The sequence below is a fragment of the Labrus mixtus genome, chromosome 11 (genome assembly GCF_963584025.1).
Source record: "Labrus mixtus chromosome 11, fLabMix1.1, whole genome shotgun sequence".
NCBI classification, from domain to species: domain Eukaryota; kingdom Metazoa; phylum Chordata; class Actinopteri; order Labriformes; family Labridae; genus Labrus; species Labrus mixtus.
Window position 1 is genome coordinate 23,396,161 of NC_083622.1, and position 23,270 is coordinate 23,419,430.

At 39.6% G+C, this 23,270-nt stretch overlaps 1 long non-coding RNA gene across 1 annotated transcript in view; it reads left to right on the top strand.

Annotated features, from left to right (window-relative positions):
• LOC132984243 (uncharacterized) overlaps positions 1 to 23,270 on the top strand; it is a 113,202-nt gene that overhangs the window by 78,328 nt on the left and 11,604 nt on the right. Inside the window, exon 4 of the long non-coding RNA XR_009674907.1 lies at positions 6,383 to 6,445. This is a non-coding gene — a long non-coding RNA (uncharacterized LOC132984243). The remainder of the gene's footprint in view (positions 1 to 6,382; positions 6,446 to 23,270) is intronic.

Here is a 23,270-nt window from a genome sequence, read left to right on the forward strand (position 1 = left end):
CCCCCCAAAATGCTGTAAAAGCCATCAAACTATCCAAATGCAACAAACAAAAAAAACGCTGCATATCCAGTCATCACTTTGCTCTGGGGCTGTGTTTGTTCTAGTCTGACCCCTTTTTCAGGATGTTTTGTTATTTGCAGCATCCTTCCAACATTGTATTATTTTACTTACTACCATGTGATTTCCTGTGGAAGATTTTGGGTTGTTTTTGGATATGCATTCTGTTACTCCAAATCATTTCTTTTTTAATCATTGCAGTATGTTTGCACTTGTCGGCCAACGTATACATCCTACTCGTTGTCCCTGACTGACTCTCTGTCCTGGTGCAGTGGTGATAACTATTTGTGACTCAGGCCTTCTGGTTGGTTGAGATTTTCTCTCTGTCTCTCACTCACTTTGTGTCAGGTCATTTAGTAGACGTTGACACTGACAGATGATGCCCATGAATGATGAATGGTGACTGAGGGTCTGTCTTGTGCTTAACAGAATGCATATTACTGCATATGCATATCCTCTACACTTACACACATGCTGATACTATTGATGATGTCATTGGCAGATCTGCCCTAAGCAGTAAAGTGTGAACACTTCAGGCTGTAAGCATCAAGTTACAATGCGCTTTTGACCTCCACTTCACCAGTCTAATGAATATAACACTTTTACACCCATCACATCACAATTTTCAACATAAATTATGAATATGTTTTTACTTAAAAAGTTTATTTTTCACGAGGGCTTTGGAAGGACGTTTTTGACCTTTCAGAGAAGATGTAGGAGTGCGTCTGTTTCGTCGTCTGAGTTTAGTGGAGTGGGTGTACACAAACATGTACACAGCATATAGACATGTTTACACGCCTACATGTCTGTCTCTGTGTGTTCCTGATTGTGTGGGCTTAGTTATTCCCTCTTTATACAGGCATGTTTCTGTGCCTGTGTCTGCATGCATGCATCCGCTCTAGATGCCAACTGTACATGTCTGAGCTCTAGCATAGAAACATGTGCAGTTATGGTTGTGTGTGCGTGTGTGTGTGTGTGTGTGTGTGCGCGTGTGTGTGTGTTTCTACTGTAGTATGTAGGTCACCAATATATTCCTGATGAGGTCTAGTCCTCTAGAGAACTCAACAGATATGAGGGCCTAAATTAGACACTATTATCTGTGCATAGTTGTGTGTGTGTGTGTGTGTGTGTGTGTGTGTGTGTGTGTGTGTGTGTCTCACAGAGAGATCAAACCAGACACCATTATCAGACAAGGGTCTCAAAGCCATGTGTGTGCAATTTTCCGCACATGCATGCTTTTACATGTAAAGAGCAGCATCATGAGTGTGTTTGTCCGTCTCTGTCCTATGGTGTCAAATTGCATGCTATTTCCAACATTATGCATTTGCAGCACTCCAAGAAGACTATGGACCCGTTGGCAGAGCAGTGGTCATGTGTTAAAGTGTTATCCATTATGGGAAAAGCCTATAATATCCATAAGGGTTGCACTGGCAGCATGAATGATGCAAAAAAAAGCTTGTTTGAAAGTGTGTAAAATGTGCAAATTCATTCATTCTAAAAAAGAAATCAAGATAGTGTACTTGGAAGAAATCCATGCAGTTGAATGTTTTAACAGACCAACTTTGGACTGCGTCAATCAAACACACTCAAATGATTCCATGTAGGGCTTGTACTTTTATTAAGCACTTTTACATTGCTGCCTTTAAAGAACCAAGGGCAACCATAATGAGGTTTCTTTTAAGCCTATAATTACAAATGTTATGTCACTTCCTCCATTAAAATGTGGCCTTCTGCACAGCTGCTGATCCAGGACAGTGCGTTGAAACATTACTTGTAATTCCCCTTCATTTCAGGATGTCTACATTTCCAGCCATCCTACTGTCTGTAAGTCAAAGGGACAATACCACATGCAGTCAATCTGTCAAACCAATTCCAAAAATTTTGCCGGAGCTCAGCCGAAAAAAAAAAGAAGTTATATTCAATCTGAGAGGGAGATGAATGGGAGTGTGAATGTCTACCTTTGAAAAGCTTCATGCTTTGACCAAATCATATGCTGTCACTCCTAAGCTTTAGAAGGCCTGCACTTTTCATCAAAGCCCTTGATGGCTACCTTTCACAGCACTGTCGAATACACCCTCAAAAGCTTCCCTCCCTCCTTTTCCTCCCTTCCCCTCCCAAATCTCTTTCTTCTGCTCCCCCCCCCCCCAATCTCGACTACCCCTCTTCCCTGCATCTCCCCCTCCTCCTCCTACTCCCTCAATCCTTCCATTCCCCTTGTCCTTAATCCATCCCTCCCTCCTCAATCAAAACCTCAAATCCCTCTAGGTTTTTTCACCCTCTGTGTATGTGTGACTTCAGTACTGTCAAGGTAGATGAAACAGGAGGAATTCAGATTCATCACAGTCATAACCTGCGATGATTATAATCCACTACTCTTCCTCCCATGTGGCGGTGTAGGCTGATGTTACTGGCCTTTTTTTTTTCCGGGGGATTTATTTGCATATTTGTTTCCCCTTTGTTTCTTTTTGATGAATTATTTACTGTGGAGTGAAATGACAGCAGAGATCACGGATGATTGTTGTCGCGGGTGGATGGGTGCCTTTCTCCCATTTCTAATTATTCCCTTTTTTTCCTGATTTTCAATCAAGTTATTCCACTCATTCTCCCGGGTGACAAGAGACGAGAAGCAGGAAAAAAGCCACGTACATTTAAACATTGCCACTGGAACCTTTCCACTGTGCAGCAGGAGTGTAGCGTCCTTTGTTGTTATAATGATTACAGAGTGGGAAACAGCAGGAAAACGAGGAGAGAGTAGAGATAAATGGAAAAATACTGTGTCAACACAAATGTGCAGGAATGGCCATGGCAAATAAAAAAACAACATAACATATTACTCATCACCCAACAAATCAGAATACTTAATTGGCATAGAATAAACTAATAATCAATGAGTGTTGAGAGTTTTGATCCTTTTGAGCAAAGTTTCAAGAAAAGTCCAAATCAGCTTTGGACTGCAAATCTCCTTGCACATAAATCAATGTCTTAAGTGTTGTAATCACAGTGAGTTGTGTCCACATAACTGCGCTGATTGTAAACCCCAGAAGCTTCATCCACTGTGTGTACTCGGGATTTACCGCATGCACACAAACTCATACACACACTGCCACCCTGTCCCTGTATTGCCCTATCCAGGAATAACAATCCATAATTCATGTCCCGAAGTCTCGTCTGCAGACAAAAGTCAGCGTTTGCATTTATTATTTATTGAAAACAGCTCACATGATGAATCCTTTAACAAACAGAGCTTCCAGTAAGCATGGTACTTTTCTCTTTTTTTTTTTGTCTTCTTCTCTTCTTGCTGTTTGTGTTTTGGCAGAGATTTAAGTGGGCTCATTAGCAGAGATGAGGATGTAGGGAGAGGAGAGGAATGGCAGGGGAGAGACACAGAGAGAGTGAGACAGAGGGAAATGAGGCCAAAGGATAAAGGAATCATTTTTTTGTAAAGGTAAGAATTAATGAGATGCTTTTGCGTGGAAAGCTAATTAATTTAACAATAAAAAGGCTTTGGGGACTGAGTTATAACTTTTAGGACTTTATTACATTCATAAAGTTAAAGTTTACAATTGATTTTCAATGGGGATTTAAAGTTCCTTAACTGCAATTTAAAAACCTGGAGGAAATGGATGTGCCAATGTTTGATTTGAAAAAATCCACTCTTACAGACACACACTTGTTGTGTGGACAGTTTGCCTTGAGGATGGCAGGCAATTTATTGTAAAGTGAAAGCAGCATTTGCCATCCTATGCTAATGAAGTCATTATTTATTCTAGCATACTTTCCTTTTTTGTCTTCTTCTACTCCTCCCTTTCACCGTTCATCAATCATCGCAGGAACGTGGTATTATCTCCGTGGTCATTTCATATTCAGTCCTATCTTAGATGGGCGGACACACTCACATACACACACAGTCATTTAAGTTAAATCAAAAAAATCAAATCTGGTCTAGCGCAGGTTGAATAATTGATGTGTTATGTTAAAAAAGGAATGAAATAATCATAGCCTGTTGGATGTTGGAGGAACATCAAACCCGGAGTTGGAGCTTGGCAGACAAGGCAGAGCAGGGTAGGGGCCTTATGTATTTGGGACGGCTGCCCTGTGAAATAATAATGAATAGCAAAGAGTTGGTGGATTAGGAGATTTTTGTTCTGCACTGTACCTGCCACTTTGTGCGTGCCCACCCATGCTTTTTACAGCATTACCCTGGTACATGTATCCTCCATTAATACAGCAAGACTTGCTGGAAATAGTTGTGTTTAGTAGGCTGGGGAAACATTCAAGCTGGCCTGCTAAAACAGAGACATGCTCTAGGCAATGATTTGAAGAAGTGCTGACCTACTGTAATGGGAAGATTTTGGTGTAACTCTCCAAGCAATCTTGAAACCCAGTGGGTATCATCTGAGGGTTATAGCCTGAGGGGGGTGGCAATTTTTTGGGGGGAATGATGTAGCTTGCAGCTATACAGATTAGCCATAAAGGATTTTAAAGCCAAACTTCCTTTCCATGTGTACGTCATTGTTTACAGTTAGAGCAACTGGAGACTAAAGAAATAACTTTGTGTTAAGAGATGACGTCTACAAACGTAATGTACAGTTTGCATTTCAGCTGGTGTATTTCACCAGCCATGCTCTTCACACGAACAGAAATGCCTAGCATTCAAACAATGCCAACAGAATGATGAGTGAATGATACTTGTCACGCTACAAAATGAAAATAGAAACATTCCCACCAACAAACACCTTGTTCCTTGACAAAAGACGTGTTGAACTGCAGAGTTTACAATGCGAGCAGTGCATGTCAGAGGTGAAGCAACAGCTAAGCAATCTAGTGGGAACAAATGTTTCGCTTCTGCTTTTAATGATATTGTTGCTGTTGATGAAGTTGGTGACGATGATATTGATGATGACAGTATTGAGGATGTTGATGTAGATTAGGATATTTATGATCATAAAATAATAATAATAATAATAATATATATATACAAAGTTCAATACTTTCTATACACCTTGTGCACTGCCTGTCTGCACCACGTGTGGAATCTGACTTGAAGCTGCTCACATTACTCACATTGTTCCTTACTTGATCCTCGCTTGTGAAGTAGGTCACTTATTGTAACATTGTAACACGGGAATTGTAGGGAGATAAAAACAATCCAATGAAACTGAAAATTATTTGTAAAAAAAAAAAAAAAAAGAATCTGCTAACAAAGGGAGCCTCATGGCAGCCCACTGCAGACCTATAAGTATTTTGAGTGTTTAGTTCTGAACACATGTTGACTTGGTGGATGCCTTATAATAAAACATAAACATTAAGCTCACGGCGGTGCTGAAACTGAATATCTTCTTGTTTGCTTTTGTAGACCAGTGGGCCCCATTTACAGGGCTATGAAAGTCAGCCAGGAATATGTATGTACTGTCAACTCTGAGAATCCTGCCCACAAACACAAACACCGTATGCATCATGGCTTCATATGTGACTTTTTTATGTTAAGGACTGCCTTTTGAAATTGTCCCCATTTGGGAAGCAACAACCGTGCATGATGAATACATTCATTCCAAACTCCAGAGAGAGTTGTTTAGTCGTGCATCTCTGACCAATAGATTTTCATGATTGTGTGCAGGCTCCACAGTATAGATTTTAACATACTGCAGCAGAGGGATATAAATGTTTATTATTATTACTCTTTCATTTTACCATTCGCCATCTGCATTTTTTGCCCACTAGTTCCAATTTGCGTTTAACAAATGATCTGAGGGGAATGGGAAGCGGGGGGGTCAAAATATGCATTTGCTCTCTTTTTCAGATGTGGGAGTTGGAATTAGAATTTTATAGACACTTAGCGATATTGCACATACAAATAAAGGACACAGTGTGACCTACATGCTAAGTTACTGGAGAGGGGTGATTCACAAAATCAAGTGTCTCCGAAACCAATTTGCTCTGAAAGAAAAAAAAACGACTGTGAAACAGTGTTGTTTTCTAGAATCATACTGAGAAGAAGCTTATTTAGGGTCATGACCGCAAATAATCCCTCTGTATAATTGTGGGGAGCAAACAGACAAAACTTGAAACAAATTGTCTGATTCATTTAAAGATAATGGAATGAAAATTGGTCAGCTTGTACCAAGCTTTGCTCAATTCCAAGTGCCAAACTTTTAAGTGATGGCTTAGGGTTTAACACTTGCAAATGTTGGCACATTATCTTTGGTCCCTCCTTTGATTTATCCATTAAAAAAATCCCCCAACCACCACGTTTCTGAGCCCTCTGACTAAATAGTGTTCTACTCAGGGGGCTTATTTTATTAATTCACTGTTTCCTCTGTTACAGGCCCCCTTCTCTGTAGTCCACATTGCGGGAAGACCACCTTACAGGGATTTTCCCCTTCAGCAGGTAAGCATAAAGGAAGAAAAGAGGCACATTATCCACATGTGCGACAAACTACTCACACTCACACACACACCCACACACACACACACACACACACACACCCTCACACACACACACACACAAACACACACACACACCCTCACACACACACACACACACACACCCTCACACACACACACACACACACCCTCACACACACACACACACACACACACACACACACACTGAGTCGGTGCTTGACAATGCTGACCACCAGCACAGAAGGAAACACACACACACACACAGAGCATTTTATCTTTATGAGGTGTTATACACGAGTGACCACCAACACAGGGTTTCAGTGTTCTCTAATCCACAGTCAGGCTGAAAAGGGCGCTTCGTGCAACAGAGGGATTACATTGACGGATTAATGGGACTTTTAATTTCAGTCATTGTAAGTGCCCTTGATAATAAGAATAGGTGTAGGAAAGAATACCACTGTCTCTTTATGATACTGTTACATGTGTTTCTACTGTACATTTAATCTGCTGCAGTTACAGCTATGACACACACACACACACACACACACACACACTACATGTGTTTATGTTGGAAGCTCAAAAGTGCATAGTGAAGCTTGTAAAGGCTACTATTAGCATTAGCTTTAGATTAGCTTACTGCTAACATATGAACTAATGCTGCTATTATAAAAGCTACCTACACATCATTGGATAGCAATACGTTCTCTAAATGTACTTCTTTTATTACTAAAGCTACTATAGGCTAAAGGAAAAGTTGCTTTAAAGTTGCTGATGGCAGATAGCTAATTGGACTGTACTGGCATGTGGTTTGTGTTTATCACCCACACCAAAACACCAACAATAATATTAAAAATGAATCATAAATCAATAAACAAAAATGAAAGCCTTTAAGCGAAGAAAAGAAAAACGGTAGCAGTTTTGTCAATCACATTTTTAGTTAAAACGCTTCCTTTTTGTTTACCTCTGACTGTTTTCTTTGACTAATGGGTAAACAAACAACAGCTGCTAACAAATACGGTGGACAAGCCCATCAAACACCCAGTATGAGCCGTGCTTGATGTTGATCCCAAAGCTCTACAAGTAATCATTCCTAGCAGCACTGTTATTAAACTGAATATGAACAGTATAACTATGTTCGAAATCATATAAGTAACACATATTCACAGAAGAAGTTTGCCATTAAAGGATGTCTTCTTCCTATTGGGCCAAGATGAAAGAAACAGAGGAAGAAGCCAACAGGCAGGGAGACAAATAAGAGAGAGATTGGCCAAAAGAACTGTAGCAAAGTGAAGAAAGGTTGATGAATGGATGGAGGGATGACTGGATAAAGGGAGGGAGTGGAAAACAGAGCTGTTTACCATTTCTAAAGGCTACAATAAAACCATGGATTTAAGCATAAACAGGGGAAAACAAAGGCTGGCTCACAGAATAACACTGTATTTTCTCTGAGTCATTCTCTTCTCTTTCTTTCTTCTCTTTCCTTCCTCCAAAAAACCGGATAGCTGTTCTGATTGCATTTACTTCCTTATGTTATAAAGTATGAGGAGCTGTAAAGCCACAGAGTAAAAAAGACAAGAATTGTATGTTAATTAAATCAAGCTGGATTAATGATATTATGCACAAGGTCAGCGTGGTGCATCATGATCTCCCTGGGAAAGAAAACAAAACAACCAAGCCTGAAACCTCAGTAGTTGTTGATCCACTTTACTTATTAAAATCACCCTGTTGAACTTGCCCTTCAAAAACCTGAAAAGCTTTCTGAAACTGCTGGTTGGAATTTTAATCAAACCCTGTACTTAAAATGAAAATTGAAAAGCAATTCTCAAAAAATCTCAAACAACCAAAAGGAACCTGCACATTGATCATTGTTAAGCCCTGTGTGTATTTCGCCTGGAAACCAGATTCATTTCTGAGAATAAGTTGTTTATTCCTCTGGCAGATTTTTCTGGTCCCCTTCAAGTTCAGACAGCTTTCTGTCCTTGGTCTGACCAATCACAACTGCTTATCAAATATGGAGCAGGTTCAATATGACAATTTACTGTTAGGGGACCCAAAGAAGCACTAATACGGCATTTTTTTTTAAAGAACCAAGATGGTTGCTATTATGGCGGTTCCCCAAAAGTCAACAAAAAATGAGTTGATTCAAAGAAAGGCTTTGGGATTTTTCAAATTAGACATGAATGTTTCGTCTCAGGCCCAAGCGCGATTACTCCGCTGGGGAACGGGCCTCTCCCCAGCTGGTCTGCTTTCACATTAGTGAGATAGTTCTGTGCCTGAGCACACTTGAGTATGTACACAGCCTGATACAGTAGGTGGTGGTATGCATGTAGTTGGTTGCAAATCCACCAAGAAGAAAGAAGAAGAAACAACTATGGCAACCACTCGCGTCATGAACCGGGCTACTCTTGTTTATGTCTCGTGCTGACAATAGAGTCCATCCTGCTACTGTGGATGTTTTTGTTATTTCTGAGACACCAGCTACAACCCTCTACTTCCACATCCACAAAGGATGAAATGGGCCTGTGCTGCACAGATACATCTGTTTTTGAAGAGACAGCAGACGTTTAGAATTGCGCCATATAGTAGCCCACTTCCTTGTTTGAGCACAGTTGCGTTAACATCTCCCATGGACTGTTATTCAATCTGGAACTAAAACTGTTCCTGAACTATGAATTTTGATCATTTGATTAATATCATGAATGTGCAATGACTAGTCAACCTTTAGCTTCAATGATTACTCAACTAGAAAACATCTTAAGTTGAAACCAAACCGATTGAATGGTTCATAACTTAATGAAAAAATCAATCGATCAATCAATCATTACTGCATAGCGTCAATTCATAACAAGTGTTATATCGAGACGCTTTACAAAAGAGCATATTAGATAATCTGCAGGCAGGATTTCTAGTCCTCGCGTTCCTGTTGTCCACACTTCCTTGCCCCTATGGTAGGGTCGGAGCAGGATGTGCATGACTGAGGACGGCGATGGTTGTGGGGACAACACAGTCCGATGGTGGTGGCTGGGCGTCGGGTGTTGGTTGGGACGGCACAGTCCGATGTTAGTGGGGGATAATAAATCATGTCATAAAAGATGACTGTCTACTGTGGATAGTAACTAGCTACTTAACCTAGCATACCACCAACATGTCACCTTATGTTGCTCTGATTGGTCGCAGCGTCTAAAGGCATTCACATCCATGCCCCTATGTAAGGCACTTGAGGAATCCTACATGAGCCGAGAGGGTTCAGACTAATTCACATTGGTAATGCCTGGCTACTACAACTTGAAAAAATGGGGAAATCAATCTGAATTTGCTTGCTGATAATATGATTACAGCACCTATATCATTCTGCAATGGCTTTACTCGGACCATATTGTTGTTAATGGAGAATCACTGCTGAATTCAAAATTATAGTTAATAATTATTCTCCAGCTAACCGAATCTATTACAGACTTCCTTTTTGACACACTTTGGGACGATGTGTTTCCCACATTATCTTAATGTTTGAATAGTCTGCTTTACAATTATTTAATATTGCTTGACTAATTGCAAACAAGACAGCTGCTGAATTGCAGCTTCCATTGGCACAAGTGTGAATAACAACTTCCTACTATGTACTGAAATCTAATTTTAGCTTTGATTATTTACAAAGTGTTCTTGCCTCCCCACCAACTCATGAAGCCCACATTTTTAATTTGCAATTTTAATACAATTGTTTTTTTTTGTTTTTTTTCTCTTAGCCTGTAGTTGTCTTTGTGACCACTTCCATCATCACAAAAAGTAATGATCAGCGGCATATTGGGACAAGTTGTTTTCATCTTTTTATGCTGGTCTTTCTGCACCATGAATATATTATTATCATACAAAATATAACTGCACAGAGACTAAACAATGGGGAACTGCCTATGCACTGGACAAACACAGATATTGGGGAAACACTTGATAAACATTTCATCATATTTAATGTTTAAATGGATCAAAGGCTGGGATTGTAAGGGAAAAACAGTTGACCCATCCCCTTCCATTTTTAGGTGTGCTGTGATATTGTTGATGTATGACAGTGTATTCATTATACTGAACAGAGCTGAAGAAAGGTATTGTGCTCATACTGTATCACTTACAGCTTCCATTATGTTACATAAGTTTAAAATACATTCATCTGCATTTAGCACAATCCAAGAAAATGCATCTAAAGATATCATAAGGAAAGAAAAGCACATTTGTTTATTTACCCAACATAACTCATGTTAAGCATTTACCTTCCAATATGAGGAACATAAAAAATGTTAGTAAACCAAAATCTGTGTTCTGGAATGGGACGTATACTTTTTTTCAGATTTCTCTGAAAACAAGCCAAAATAAAATTAAATCTTAAGAATATGAGCAGCAAAATGGGCCGTCCATATTGATTTGAGTAGCCACTTTCCTCGTGGAGATGTACATTTGAATAAGACTGCTAAATTTGTAATATTTAAGCACTAAATTGGGATGTGCTGCAAAATTCTGCAAATTGGGCCATTCTCATTGATATGGAGATGGGGTTTTTTGGCAAGGAAAATGGCACGCCTCATATATTATGCTAAAAAAATACACATTTGAAAGAAAGGTCTGATGCTGTAAGCAGGAAATTGGGGCTAAATTGGCACATCGGCACAGCTTTACATTAATTGCGCTCGTGCTTTTGTCAGGGCGTTGTGGGGTGACAGGCAGATGGGCGAAGGCTGACACATGTTTTTGGAGGAGTTTAAAATTCAAACGCTCCTCATGTGTGAATACAGACACCTGGGGTAATCAACTGGCTGTGTGTGTGTGTGTGTGTGTGTGTGTGTGTGTGTGTGTGTGTGTGTGTGTGTGGTGTGAGTGGCGTGCAGAGCTGTGTTTACCCATAAGCCTCTCTGTCCCTGCCTGTCTATTTTTCAGGGTCTCTGCCTTGCTCTCTGGTGTCATGTTTGCTGACTGATTAAGAATCATCCTGGTAGAAAACATAAACACACTGTTGCTACATTATTATATAAAAAAAATGGGGCTTTAAATTATGGAGGGAAGGTATTTATCTCTGTTTGAGCTCCTGGTACGGCTGTTCTCAATGCTATAAAAAATGCATTGCTTGGTAATACCCTCCCACTCTCCATCTCCCTTCTCCTGTCTCCCTCTGCAGCAAGCTCATTTTCTCAATGGTATCTGTGTCTCTTTGTGTCAGTTCACTTCTTTTTTATTGGCATGGGGTGTGATTCACTGTCTCTACCTCTCTTTGTTCAGTCTGTTTCTCCTTTTTATTCTCTGCCTCCATCCCTCGCTCGCTTCTCTCTTCAAAAAATCTGGCACGAAATCGAGACAGGAGAGCGCCTGCTGTTTTCTCTGACACACTCTTCCTTCCTTAAATCAAAACCAACTGAGGCGAAATCAGGTTATTACCTCAGCTGTGTTTCTTCTCCTCTCTCTCCCTTTCTCTCTTTCATCCGTTCCGCTATTTTTGCTCAAGGTCTAGAAATTCTACACTTTGAAAAGAAACAAGAGGGCAGCCGGTCAGTCAGAGGAACCGTGTGCGAGCTGAATTTGACCTAGGATTGCTGCATAAATCAACCAGAATGAAATAATAAATTCTGAAGTGTGAGATGGACATTTGACAAGATTTCTGAGTGTGTTGGACTCTGTCTCCCCTCAAACTTTACGCTTCATACTCTCCCTACACACACACACACACACACACACACACACACACACACACACACACACACACACACACAACCAGTCTCATTATGTGGGTTGGTGTTGACTGTCTGGCTCAGTTTGTTGTGGTCAGATATTTTTTTTTTTTTTTCTCCCCGCTGCCTTTCATCTGAGGAGAGATATAGGCATCGACCACAACGTTTGTCCGTATGTGATCTTAGAAAAAGCAAGCTGCAAATGAAACAACTTTTTTTTTGCCCCATAGGTTAGAGACACGGATGGAGGGAGGGGGAATAGACACAGAAGAGGACTGGTAGGGAATGAGGGAGTGTTAGATGAGAAATGTTGGACAAACAAACCTCAAATAACTTCAAATAACTTTACAGAGAGAGAGAGAGCGAACAGAGAGAGAGAGAGAGAGAGAGAGAGAGAAAGATGGATAGAGAGGAATGGGAGGAGGATGAAAGAATTAGCGGCAAACAAGACCTAACTTTCAGCAAAGGTGAGCGAGCTGGATGGAGGGATGAAAAGAAAGAGAAAGTGCTGATTTTTATAGGTAGCAAGCTTCAAAAAGTCTGCTCTGAATGATGGATGGATGGATGAAAGAAGTTATAATAAATAGGCCGGGCAGAAGAGTTGAAGGAGGATACTCTAAAGAAAGCAAGGACGGTCAGTAAACAGCATGGCAGCGAGTCAAGCAGACATAAACAACAGCTACTAAAAGACGGATGATAAAGACGGAGGAACGGCTGTATCAGTGATGGATGCTCAGTGATGATGATGTATGAATGAAAGATTGGAGGAGAAGAGAGAGAGGGAGGGTTGTAAACAAGTCTAAATAACCTCATAACAGAGGCAAATCCACGGGAGCAAGGGAGGAAGGATGGATGGATGGTTATGAAGAGGATAAAAGAAAGTGAGGTAACCTTGGAAAGAGATAGAAAGTTAGAGGGAAATGAAGTGAAAGAGTGACAGAAAAATAAGCTAACAGGCCTCAGCAAACTCTGATGATGGAAATCAAGAGAGCGACTGAAAGGATGGAGGTCACAGATGCAGAATAAAGAAGTGATAATGGAAGTATTGAAAGGCTTGTAAACTAAAAAGAATAGATGGAAATCAACCTTCAAATAAAAAAAAGTGCCCAAATAGAAGAAAGGAATATTGTTATATGATTAAAATGTGTTTATCAAGGCTGCTGTCCGCTGACTTGGGGTAATTGTAAAACTCTTTCCAGTTTTTGTATTTTTTTCGCAAATTTAGAGTATTTAGAAGAAAAAGATGTGATGATTTGAACGTAGTCTTACTCCACAAAGAGAGTCAATGTCTTTATTCTTCAGACTGAAACACCTATAGATGCCTAAAATCAAGAGTATAAGATAAAACGTTTTCTTTTAAACCATCCAATATACATTTTACAATCACAATTTACAATCAACATTTACATAGCCTTCATGATCCCCCTCCTGATTGTTTCTTACTTACAAGATGTTTATTGCATTAGTTTATGTGTAATATCTCTACACTTAAATTAAGTTAAGCGATTGATATTGTGAAAAAAAAGAGAAAAGAAAAGAAAATTGTTGTATTTGAATGATGGTTTATATGTTTATCCTATGGTTGGTTTGTGTGGTTAGAGCTCGTTTTATATTAATGGTTGTGGTCCCCTTGTTTTCAATAGAAACCCATTGGAGTAAGTGTGCCAATATGTCTTTGTTTGTTAGAGCTCTGGAAGGGATGTCATTTTGTTAACAAAGTTGTGTCTCTGTGTGGTTTTGTGTGGTCTGTGTCAGGAAAAGAGTGTGTTTTCTGTCCCACCAGCGACAACTCCATGACATTATTACAAATCTTACACTCTACACAACGGACCTAATGAACCCACTTGACCACCTGAAAAATCTATTTTGCACCAGATTGAAATAGCTCCTTTTAAAACATTGCATTACCATATAATTTCCCTGAACTGTGACTATGATTTATTCAGCGGAAAAAAAAATAAATATATATATATATGGAGCCCAGCCTTGCATGCTCTGGGGAAGTCCCTTTCCAGTCCAATTCACCTGATCTGCCTTTGAACTGGATGGAAACTGGAACACCTGGTCAAAAGCTACACAAACATTTGAAAAAACAAGCTAACTCCCCAAAAAAGCCACAGCTGACTCTGGTCAGAATCAAATCCAGGAAAATTTTGCTTTGAAGGGACAGAGCTAACCACTGAGCCTCTGCTATTATTTATGTCACTGACAAAAGGTGCCAGTGGTATTAACTGAGTGTACAGTATTAAGACCCTTTCAGAACTAAACATAGAAAGATACACTAAAAGTAGAAATGCTGCATCCAAAACCTTCTCTATGTAAAGTTTGGGATATAAAAACAAATTACCTGAAGTGCAGGGCAGCCCATGTTCAGAGTCTGACCTGCATGTCGTCGTTCTCCTTTCTCTCCTTCCCAGATTACTACTACCAGTAGTAGTGTTAGTTAGAGTTAGAGTGTTTCATTGTGGCTTTCAATTAATATTCTTCTGCTTCTTATGTTTATTATAACATTTCATTTAAAGGTCCCATATTATGCTTTTTCTGGTTTTATATGCTCTTTAGTGTGTTTTCCAAGTGTCCTGTGCATGTTTAGGCACATCTATTTGCAAAAATTCAAAGTCCGCGGAAACACGGCTTCTCCTACGTCCTCCTGTTAGCTGTAGCATTAGCTGCATGTAACGCTCGGTTCTAGCCCCCCTCGATAAAAATTTGTCAGTCCGACGTCATTGTCAGTGTGAGATCACTGATCTAAGCCCATTGGCTCATTGTGGCAAGCCCAGCAGCTCATGATGCACGCCCGTTAACTTCTGTAGCACGCCCACGATATGCCGTAGCCTGTGGTAGCACAGTAGTGCTAAGGTGCTAATGTTTATGCTCCCCTCGGACGGAGACAGTGGCTGCATTCCCAATATGGTAAAAGAGGCGGGACATTTCCGAGAACCGTGCTGAGCAACTGACCAATAACGACAGAGCGGATCAGCAGACCAATCAGAGCAGACTTGGCCCACGTGGGGTCTAACAGTGGGGGCTCAGCAGAGTCCGTCAGCAACGGACGCGTAGAGGGAGCAAGGAGGAGCAGTACATGAAAACAGACACTTTTTTTGGACTTTAGCTATTGTGAACATACTTTAGTAGGTACATAGATTAAATATATGAACCCCAAAAAGGGAATAATATGGGCTCTTTAAATTAAAATTAACTTTTTTACACACTGTTGGGAAGATTCATGTTCAGGAAAGCATCATATTAGTGTTGCTTTACTTCTAGAGAGCATAGTAACACAGCCCTAGATTTAGCTAAGGGCTAATGCAACAGAGGGGTTTTAGGTAGTTTTTTAGCTGAAGGAGTAGATTTCCTGAGACAACAACGGAACACTTTATCCTTTAATTTATCAGAAGACTCAACTATGAAAACACCAAACTAGAGGAGATACATGCTTCTCTAGGACAAGCTTTAATGAAGTCTATCAGACAATATAGTGGAGGAAACAGTCAGTGTGTTTACTGTACATGGGATAGCTTGATAGGATTAAGCCATATACCGATTTGCTACTCGAACGGACATCTGTCACTTGTCTGAGTATATATGCTTGTAATCATATAAATCGCATGGTGGCCTCGCTACACTATGTGGCGCTGTACCCCTTTCAACAAGTGTTTATAGAGCCACTTCCGGTTGACCTACACGTCACAGCAACAACAAACTATCTGGCGGCATTCAAACAAAGATGGCGTACGATGAGATGGACGACGCTACAGCTACGTAAATTTTGTGCATTATTTACATTCTATTAATGCATATTAGAAGAACAACGGATCTTTTGGCTGCGGCGATAACAACAGAAGGACGTCGTTTCCGGCAACAACATTACTATTTATTACGTCGTCTCCTTCCACTTCCGGGTGAAAGCCCCGGCGGAAATTCTTGAGCATGCGTATAAAATCACGAAATCCGATTACGATACGATGGCTGAGTTTACACGCGGTTAGTTTGCCGACTATGAACGACTTATCTCGGTGTTCTTTTCCGATTGTGAGATGTCCGTTATGGTCCGATTTTGGTCCGATGTAGGACTAAGATGTTTACATGCATTTTAAAAGTCCAAACAGTGTCTGATACGATCAGAAATTCGAATATCTAGTAACCCTACTGAGTGCTATGTATATTCCTTTGACAAGTATGAAGCTGCTTAGAATGAATCTCATATAAAATTAAAGTACTTAAATTTGTGTTACTAAAGTGCTTTAGTAAATGGTTATACTTAGTTTCACTCAAACACTACAGGTAGTTCGGGCTGTTTTTATTTAAAAGTGACTTTGACCTGAAGTTTCAAGATAATTTTTCTTTAAACTGCTGAATGTGCATACAGTAATTCATGGTAATAATGTATGTATTCAGGTCAATTACAATTAAAGACAGATTCCAGACTGTTTAAGGGCTGTCCTTGGCTGATGTAATGCTCCCACCAACTCTATTTAAAGCTATATATAAAACTGTTTAAGAATATTTGCTTTACATATGTGACTTTAAGCCTGAACAAATCTTAGTCTGGGATTGATGAATGAAATGAATTCATGACTTTTCCAAAGGACCTCCATCCCCCAGTGGTCGGGCTCTAAACAAGGCTCTGCTGTATTCATCCAAGCAGCCCATCCTCTCTCACCTGTGCAAATTACCCTGTGTAAACAGACTGGATCACAGCAGCTTCATGTGGTTAGCCACTTCCCTCACTGGGACAGGCTCTACTCAGGAGAAATAAGACGCTTCCTGTTCACTGAGGGCAAGACATACCCAACTGTAACCTACTGTAATGCTTTCAAGGAGGAAGGGTGGATTTTTATCTTTTCAGGACATGCAGTATTCAACAGTGTGTTCAGTTACTAAGAGTTCTTTACAAACTTGTTTTCACTGGTTGGATTAATTCAAAATATGCAAAGTGTATACAGTTCACATGCTAAAATAATACAGGAATAAATATTGTACTGCATTAACGTCAAATACTGGACATGATGAAGGTGCAATGTACAGTCAGTAATGCTATAAAACTATTTGTTTGGTAACCTAACCCTAACCCTAACCCTAACCCTAACAGGCATTTCAAACTCATCTTTAAGTCATATTTTCCATGAAGGCTAAATGCAAAGCTGAACAGAAATAGAGTGGTTATCCTAAAGGTTTTTGGCTGCAACAAGCAGCTCTAAAGGTCACTATGTCAGTCGGTCCGTTGGCCAGAGAGTACTCAACCTTTTTTTTTTAACCACAGTTGTCATACTAGGAGACTGAAATTTAGCATGAAGGTCAAGTGTATGTATGTAAATGCGTATTTCTGGTGTCCATTTAAAACGGCTGAAAAAGGGGGCATGACCTATCACAAAAAAGGGGAATAACTTCCAAATGAACTTAAATAACTTGACAAAACTCCAATAAAAGTCTCTAATCACCCTCTTTATGTATGTCATGCTGTGTTTGAATGAATGTGCAGAAGTATGTGTACGTGGCTGTAAGTATTGTTGATTTATATATTTATTAAAAAAAAAAAAAACTTTAGTATTCCATCTGATACTATTTAAGCACTTTAAAAAACATTTTTTTAGATAAAATGTTTATAAGATTTAGAATTTTTAAGATCTTCTATGATCAAAAAATAGATCTGGTTGTAAACACAGTACAGAAACTACTTCACTTAAAGGTGAGAATAATCATAGTTCAGCTCTAGATGTTAGTGAATACATCGACTGCTCCTCAGCTTGTTTGTCAGACTGATCATTTTAGAGATATTTGGAGAAATTACCACGTCTTAAATTGGTTTATATCGTATCTAAAAAAATAATATCCTACACTAGCCAAAATTCTAAATGCCTGTCATGTTATCTGATCTCCATGACAGCTTACTCAGAATCTGTATCTTCTGATCTCTTACAGTGTCATGCATGTTGCACAGCTGGCGTAAATGTTCTATCACACATGTTAAAAATACACACACATCAGAGAGGTTTAAAAATATATATATTCATTTTTATATAATGCAGTAAGTATTGCATTAATTATGAAAAATCAATCAAATATTCACCAGACATTGAAATATTAAAGGATGCATCAACATTTAAAGTGTACGAGTTAGTGAGATCATAAATACACAATGAGGCGGAGCTACAAGAATATATGATGTGATATGAGTTAGTGCTTTGGAAGGATCTTTTAATAAATATATTACACTTTTTTTAACCGGTTTGTGGAGGTACACATCATTTCAAACACTGCTTGAATTTCCCAGCCTGACCTTGTTCGTGTGTGTTTGTGTCTTTGGTGTGAGTGTGTGTGTGATAAAGAAGCATTCCAGCCAGGGTGGAGGCATGTCCTGGCTAATCCAGAGGCCAAAACACACAGGCAGTTAAGTTTCCATGACCTCAACTCCATGCTGTTTGAAAACATGCACACGCAGGCTGTACACACACACAGACACACACACACACACACACACACACACACACACACACACACACACACACACACACACACACACACACACACACACACACACACACACACACACACACACACACACACACACACACACACACACACCACAATATTGCTTCTTCCTCTCTTTTCAATCTGACTTTCTCCTCTCCTGCCGTCTTTCATCTCGTTCCCCTCTCTGAATTGCAACATTTTGTCAATTACCATTTAGTTCATTGTTAACCCACAGAGGAAAAGCCCAGTGTGTTCTGTGATACCACAGGAGTTCTGTCTTCTTCAGAACAATTACGTCAATTAGCTCACATTTAAATGGTTTCCAGAGTGGAGCAGCCAGACTAATAACAGTCCAATGAAGTGACAACCAACCAATTAATCTCACTCTAATTGCTCAGTAGGTGCAGTCAATCACTCATAATCTCCCTCTCTCTCGGTTCTTTCTGCTCTCGTTCCATGCTCAGCGGCCTGACTCACCACCTGTCAATCAAACATGAACTAGCCCTGCCACCCCTCCAGAGATGAAGGGGCATTCCAGTGTGTTGACATCACGGCCGTGCTGCGAGTCAGCATATTTGACTTCTAACATAACAGTGACAAAAAAACTGTGTTGACAGTAAGAATCACTTTAAAGTGGGGAAACTACACAGGAGAATGTTTATTTTTCAAGCAATGGGGAGGTTTTTACTTTTAGACAAACAGTGGTCTGTATGCAAAAAAGCTCATCCTGTTGCTTTGCACTCGTTTAAACAGTAAACGCATGCTAGCAGCCTAGATAAATCAACACAGACAAACAGCTCCCTCTCACAGTCTGTATGTAGCAGACTGACTGATGATGGATTGCAGGATCAATGTGCCACATCTTAGAGTCTTTTAACTAATACTTTCACAAGCTCAGATGTTATGATTATATGTCATGTGAGATTTACAGTATCCAAGGCTTTCTGCATCTGGCAATTCCAACTCTTGCACACGTGGAATAAGAAACTATACAACACAGCAGTCAGACGACATTTTTGTGTGTTGCTTCTAAAGATTCATCCAGTGCAAGTGCAAACTACATTTGCAACTTGCAACAAACAGCATTCATAGAATCTTAAAGTCACGGGTACTACTTTAAAAGATAGCTTGTAACCTTCTTTAGACTTAGTCGTACTAGGTAGTTTGAAATCAAACATACAAAGACAGTTTACAAAAGAGAAAGCAGCTCATGAAAAAAGACATTTTTGAGTTTAGATTGTAATTCAAAGAGGAAGAGACTTCTCAGAACTCAGAGAAAGCTGTGTTTTACAGAGAGTGATTGCTTTTTAGTTCTCGAAGGCCAAACTCGAAATGCAAACCAGAATGATGTATTTTTTTTTTTTTTTTATGAAAACAAAATGCATCACTCATTATGTCTAAATCAGTTTGTATGTGTTCATGTGTCAATTTTAAAGATACTGGTTCTTGAATCTGCAAAAAGTCCTGCAAAAGTGTTGTTTCTATAGCTACACGTCCCTAGATTTTTTGTGAAAATTCCTTCTACTAAAAAAGATGTCTCAGTCACAGGACTGTGAGACAATATACCAACAATTAACACTCAATACATCATCACTGACACCTCCATTAAGCCATTCGTCAGATTCCTAACATCCACCACAGGCACAGGTGAGAGAGAGCACATGTTTCTCTGTCTTTGTTGAAAGAACATCTTGTGAATTACCAGAACAAATTCAATCTGAAAAGAAAAAAAAGAGTAACGCAGAATGAACTAAACATATATCATGCAGCCATGTAAATATTCTCTTATATTTCATGTTGTCAACACGTAGCATTCTTTAGACTTCAAAGTTTCTCTCACCACATACATCTGTCAGCTGAAAACTCAAGCCAAAGTTGCAGTGATTCAGATAAACATCTGTATTAAATCATTAAACAGGTTTTAAATGAGATATTCTGTTTAAAGTGTTCTTTCCCACCCACTACAGCAGTGTGATCATTGATCAAGAGAAACTCACATATTCCTGGACACACAATAAAAAAGTGGCCCGCCTTCTCTACCTTCAAGGCTCCCAAGAGGGCCGTGGGCCACACTTTGGGAATCACTTCAGTAGAAAAGTATATAAAACACGAGTCTTCCTCTCAAAGTAAATTACAGTAATTTAATTTGACACAAATTCTGAGTCATTATTTGAAATCTGCAGTGTCATGAGTACATGATTTGCCGCCTTTTTTGTTGTTGCCACCATTACCCCCCAACTCCCAATGTTTTTAATTGTTTCTCAACCAATGTGCTTGTTCCCTTTCTCATTCTGGTTCCCACCACTAATTAGGAATTGGATTTAAATGGCGATGACTTTAGTGCGGGATCAGAACACACCCAGCTATTATGAAAAACCCAGGGACCCATAATGTGGTGTGGGGCTTGGCTGCTAAAACTCTGGTGTGGAGAGACGTCATGGGAGGGGGGAGCTGGTTACTGTTTCTTGCTCTTTAAATCTTTGGTTGAGTCAGCTCTCGTGAGGTTTCTCCCCAAAATGTGAAGCTAGTGTTGGTTAACTTTCTCTGCGTCACAGCTTTGTTTCCCCCCCTTTAGTCTCACCTCCTTCTTTACCCTCCATCAATTTTCACACACACTCTCTCTCTCCCTCCCACACTCCCTCGCCACAATAAGCCAATGACCCAATATGAACTTTTGACAGGAGCTGAGATCTTTGTTTAATTGCCAGTGTTACTGTGAATACCCTCATAAATCTCATGCTGTAATGCCTTTGCAATGCCTCAGGCCTTGCAATCAGACACAAACGCACACTATCGCTTTCTCACTTTCTCCCACTTCTACTTCTCACTTTCCCTGTCCTACACCCAAACACATGCACAATCGCACACACAGACGTGACGTGTGAGAACGAGGGCCTTTGAGGTTGTTGTTGTGCTCACATCAGACACAGCAGCTCCAGTGTTTGTTTGCAATTTCCACTGGCTCCGGTCCACTCCACCAAACCCATGGGAATTTGTAGATCAGCATCTTCTCAAAAAGCTCCTGGGCGTCAAAAAGTAGAACTGAGCAGAGACAGAGTGCAATGAGTGCGGCGAGGTCGTTATTTTTATGTGGTATTTCTGATGTGTTCTGTATAACAGGGTTTATAGACCAGTGGAGGGTGACAGAAAAATAGGAGGGCAAGTCAAGTGGCGACATAATTTAAGGGACAGTGCGACACTAAATTACCAGATCATACTGGAGAAAGGAGTCCTGTCTGCATGTTTAACACATAACTTCTTAGAAGGGTACTTGTGTGATTTTTGTCAGAGATGTCAAATATACAGATTAGGTTACATTATTTGAACCTGAAGATAGAATCGTCCTACTGATTTAGTAAGTAAAAGTGAAAAAAGTAAAAGCTGTGAAATGTGCTCCCAGAATAGAAGAAAGTAGCCAGCTACAGGACAATGCTACCAGTTGTGTTTGTGCAAAGCTGAACCTCACATCATATATGGGAGACCATTAGACTCGAATACATTTGACTTCTCACATTGATTATAATCCAAGAAATATATACTTGAAATACTGATTATTAACTTGTGTCTCATGTACAAATCAGTTTTGGCCACATACATTTAAAAAGGGTCTTTAGCATGACAGCTAAAGTAACAAGCCCCAAAAAGGTAGCCCAATAATAAATAAGTATGTAGAGTATGACTTTCTGACAATGATGTGTACTTATTGACTTCCTATCTCTGTTTTTTATAGCTATTTATGACTGTACATTATTAATAAATTCATTTTTCATTCAATTGGATAAAATGAGAAAATGACTTTATTGTAATATACAATGAGATTAATCCTGCATGACAAGAAAATTGAGTACATCCCTTCATTTTCTTGCCCTGCATTGAATGAATCTAAATAATCTAAATAAACTCACATAACCCGAACGTGGTGAGCTCTTGTTTTATGTAATTGCTCTTACTTATGTAACATGTTTGCTGTTGAGTATTGCTCTCTGTATGACTACAGCTCCTGTGATAATATTCAGAATATTGCCTGCAGGGATGTTTGTAATCAACATATGAAGCTCCAGTATGCTCATTAAGAAAGTCAGACAGGGCTTATGCAATTGTTATAGTTTTTAAAATGTGCATTGCTCCCGGCAGTTTGGTAGAAGTTAAAACTCGAGGCTGCTGCACATTAACCGTCCTACCAGGAAGTGTATCGCTGACATTCTACCTGTATTGTGGTTAGAGTTTGCAACATCCTCATTCGAAACCTAAACGGTGGAAATGACAGGTGGAGTTTTTAAGGTCAACACTGCCACTTAGCCTTCTCATGAACACTCTCACACCTACACTACAGAGGAAAGAACACATGCAAGATGTGTCTGACATTATATTCCATTACTGGTGTCCAGGTGTCTATGTATTAAACAGATATGTAACATGCGGCTTTGAGAATGACTAAAATGAGGTGTCGGGTATCAAAAAAAAAACACCACAAAGGCACCACCCTGATACCATCTTCTTTTCATAGGTTTTTTAGAAAATGTTACTGTGACAAGGAGAAAAAACAACGATGCAGTAGCATAGCATGAAACGTTTTTCAAAGCTAACATCATTTTATTTTTTTTATACTGCTGGTATTTTAGGGAT